Genomic DNA, 4806 nt, shown 5'->3' on the forward strand with positions numbered 1-4806 from the left:
TTCACTGAGGTCCAATGAGATTGTATGACTCATCACAACTTCCCCTCGTTTTGCCGTAGCGGGGGGGGGGAATGTGTTACCCGGCAACAGTCAACCAATAAAATGAATGAGTAGTACACAGGGGTCCAATGAAATTGTATGATTACCGGTAATCACAACTTCCTTATTTCAGTCTTTCTTCTAACCCTGATCAACATGGAGAATACCAGACGAAAAGCATATGTTGCAGCTTTTAAACTAAAAGCGATCACTCTGGCAGTTGAAGAAGGAAATCGAGCTGCTGCCCGTAATCTTGGCATAGACGAGTCGATGGTGTGAAGGTGGAGGCTCCGGCAAGAAAAACTGAGCCTGTGTAAAAAGACAACCAAAGCTTTTCAAGGTTTTAAAGGTGGGCCGTCGTGGTGTTATAGATTCATGAAACGGAAAAGCCTGTCTATTCGGGCGCGCACGACATTGTGTCAGCAGCTCTCTCCCAATTACGAGGACAAACTTGCTTCGTTCCACACATTCACACAAACAAAGATAGCAGAGAATTCCATCAGCCCACATAAAATAATAAATATGGATGACGACCCTCTGACATTTGATTTGCCTCTCACTCGGACTGTAAATAAAAAAGGTGACTGCATTATTCTATTTGAAGTAGAGGTAAGATCGGGCGTTACTGTACTAAACTCTTGCAATGACAATTCAAAGAACACCTTCCAGTCTCTGTCGAGTATCCACCCGTCATTGTTCGTCTTTGTCTCTGCTTCTCTCATAAGGGGTGTTCACACGGCACACATTTGATCCGGCGCTGCACCGATGTATTTTGTTGCAAAATACACCGATAACATAACTCAACGATGACTTCAATGACACTCAGAAAAGCAAAAAAGTAATGCGCCAAACAGAAAAATCAAGAGAGGAAATCACGAAATAAATTCTATGGGGCACGGGGGGTTGTCAACACACAACAAAGGAACAAACTACACAAACAACTCCGAGACAGTCCAGTCCTACAAAAGGAAAGATCACGTTTGGGGAATTTACTGTATATATATATATATATATATATTAACATTTCAAAGGATGCTTAGAAGAGTGAATTGACACAGGAAGCAGTTGACTTGTTCTTACCAGGTGGAAGAAATAGGCTTGGAGCCTTAACAGATTAGAACTGGATCTCAAAAACTATTATGAGGTCACAGTTAACCCTGAAATCACAGTTGGTCAATGATACAGTGACAGAAAAAAATGCTCTTATTGGGCTTTATTTGACAACATGTAAAAAAGAAAATAAGAGTCCAGTCAGTAATCACACAGAATCAGCTGCAACTATGGAAAAACAAGAGAGCTCTCAGAATCAGTATTCCACTTCTTTTCTCAATTCCACATCAGTTGCTGCAGCCCCACCGCAGTCTATGTTGGAAGCACTGCAAGTGATGACAACTTTGAAAAGTCACTGTATTCTATGGAGGATGGGAGTGAGAACGCTTTTGAGAGCACGAACATTGTTTTTTTTATCTCTGAAAAGGAGCAGCCAAACTTAGATGATACACTGTCTGGTTCACCTCCAACAATGGCATCCTTTGAGCCAGTTAAGAAAATATTGTGTGTGTGTGTGTGTGTGTGTGTGTGTGTGTGTGTGTGTGTGTGTGTGTGTGTGTGTGTGTGTGTGTGTGTTGGGGAGGGGGGTTCCACAGTGGGCAGGTATGTCAAGAGTTCATCGCACATTATTCTGATGCTGGCCTTGAAGATGACTTTAAAATTCAGCTTGTACTGCCAGACGAAATACCTGAGGGATGATGAGGGAGGAGTTGGGAAAAACTGTCTGACTGAATTCTGGTCTGATTTCTACAATCAATCCACAACAGGAATGTCTTTTGAAGTCCCTTTCTTGAGACATAATTTTGAACAGTAACAGTGGGAAAGTGTTGGACAAATAATATCATTTGGATGAGCGATGGAGACATATTTTCTTGTCAATAAAGCACATGTCAGAGTAAGCTACAGTGTGATATGTGAAGAATGATGTGGATAATTTCCTCAATTACATGCTTGAACATAAGCATACGGCGTTTGAAAACTGGTGATCTGACTTTAATAGTGTCGACCGTGAAATAACTTCTGGAAATCTTGAACAACCATAGATGCAGATGGATCCCTACAGAAAACGACACGAACTACATCATCCACGGGTTTATAAATAAAACTCTGGTTCAAGAGACAGCCAATGTCACTCGACAATGGTCAAAATCACCTGGGACATTTGGGTGCAACTACCTTCACCTCACAACAGCGTGTGAAACACTGACCCCAACTTAGAGAAAGATTTGCAAGTCCCTCACATTCCCAGAGGTCTTGGGTGTTCAAGAAAAGGCGATTCAAGACTTCCTGACCAGTAACTCAAAGAATGCCGATACACAACTTCTGTGTTTGTTCCTCAGTTTCTGCAGTGTCAGATCTGTTCCAAGAAAAAAAATATGTTTTTATTACCTTTTCTCCGCCGATTTGACTTGAGCACAGTGATGCACAAAGTGTTGGAGTCCAATGTGTGGGTAATGGATGTACTTTAATCGAATCCAGGGAGCGTTTGTCACGTAAGATTGCAATTGAAGTCTGATTTAACGAGAGTTGTTTCATTGCGCAAAAAAGAGGGGTTAAAAAGCTTGATGTGTTGTTCCATGTCACTTTAAGACAGTGCTTCTCAACTAGGGGGGTGCGAGGCTCCATCCAGGGGGGCGTGTTTGACCTCGGGGAACATGCTTTTTTATTTTTTTATTTAGATTTTTTTTTTTTACTGTCCTAGAATAAAGTGCAATTGCACCTCCACTACAGTGGCGCTCTCATTGCCAGAGTACGCAGGGAGCATTCATTGGGTGGTGTCGGGGTTTTGTTTGCACTGAGGATGCACACTTTGCACACAGCACAGAGAATGAAGTGTCGACACGAAGTGCAGCAGGCCCTCAAGTGACACCATGAGAAAATATTTAACAGGGATGAGAAGACAGGCAGAGAGAGACGGAGATAAAGAGACAAACAAATGTCTCCCGACCGCTAAGACGAGGAAATATGACGAACTGTATGTAGCGCTTGGCTTCACTGTGACTACGGTGGGAGAAGAGGAAAGACCGGTGTGTTAACTGTGTCTAAAAATGTTGGCTTATTTTTTTATTTAGATTTTTTTTTTTTACTGTCCTAGAATAAAGTGCAATTGCACCTCCACTACAGTGGCGCTCTCATTGCCAGAGTACGCAGGGAGCATTCATTGGGTGGTGTCGGGGTTTTGTTTGCACTGAGGATGCACACTTTGCACACAGCACAGAGAATGAAGTGTCGACACGAAGTGCAGCAGGCCCTCAAGTGACACCATGAGAAAATATTTAACAGGGATGAGAAGACAGGCAGAGAGAGACGGAGATAAAGAGACAAACAAATGTCTCCCGACCGCTAAGACGAGGAAATATGACGAACTGTATGTAGCGCTTGGCTTCACTGTGACTACGGTGGGAGAAGAGGAAAGACCGGTGTGTTAACTGTGTCTAAAAATGTTGGCAGCGGACAGCATGAAGCCAAATAAATTAAGGCGTCACTTAAAGACATTACACCCCAGTAACGCTGATAAGCCGCTTGAGTTATTTCAGCGAAAACGTGTTGAAGATTGCCAACAATCATCCCGCTTTGTGACTGCTACTTCAGTAAACTACAATACAGGTCCCAGCTACACATTAAGCAGGAGCTGAGAGTTGCTTTGTCCTGCTTCAAACCTCGCTTCGAAAAGCTGTGCATTGTAAAACGTGCTCATTGTAGCCATTAATCCAGACATCATCTTTGATTTAAAAAAAAATGCACAAATTATTTTATATATTTTTGTTTTGCAGATTAAATGTTTTTTGTTGTTGTTGTTGTTTAATATTGTTCTTCTGAATTAATGTTGGTGATCAGTTTGAATGCATTATTATTTATTGATTTTATGTAATTTTATTTTTTGGTATCGTATGGTTTGACATGGTTATTCAAAAAATGCTTATGGTTTAATTAAGGATTTAATTTTATTTTTCAGAGATGAAAGTCCTCCGGATTTTCCCGGAATTCCGGGTTTTTCACATTTTTATGAAAATCTCTCCGGAGAATTGAGGAAAATTTGTCTAAAATTAATCCAGATATTAGTTGACAACATTGAACGAAGACGCGTTTGAGTTCGTTGTTTTGCTTTCACGAGCGTAGCCATCTTGAGACACTAACACAAGTAACGGTAGAGATTTTCGTCTCTTTATCAACACATTTGCTAAACCCCAGTGGAACGAATAAAAGACACCGTGGACAAGACAGTTGTCGTAAAAAATATATTTGGACAAAAAGGGAAACACACAGATTGGCAGAAAAACGTGTCCGTCCGACTTCGAGTGTCGGCTCGGCTAGCTTAGCTTAGCTGTTGTTGTGTGCGACGTTGGGTGTGTGACGTCGTTGTGTCGGCGCTTATTGGTTGAAATCAAACGACGCGCTTCCGTACATGTTCGCGCTGACGCACGCACAGTAGAGAGCAGCGGACTAGCTCGAGTGGCGTCGCCACAACAGTAATACCCTCGACTCGCATTCTCATGGCCTCGCCATATCTCTGAGATTTCGAAATTTCGGCGAGAACGGAAACAACAAAGGGTGCATGAGCCCGATCACTTAACTTGATTTGCAGGCCCGAGCCCGAAGCAAACCCGAGATTTCATATTTTATTTGTGAGGAGGAGGGGTGATTTCTGATAACAAAGCCTGTCTTTTGGAAAGAAATCTAAGTTAAACAAGACTGGATAAACATTTACATCTTTTA

The sequence above is a fragment of the Hippocampus comes genome, unplaced genomic scaffold, assembly GCF_001891065.2.
Source record: "Hippocampus comes isolate QL1 unplaced genomic scaffold, H_comes_QL1_v1.1 scaffold270, whole genome shotgun sequence".
Taxonomy (NCBI): Eukaryota; Metazoa; Chordata; class Actinopteri; order Syngnathiformes; family Syngnathidae; genus Hippocampus; species Hippocampus comes.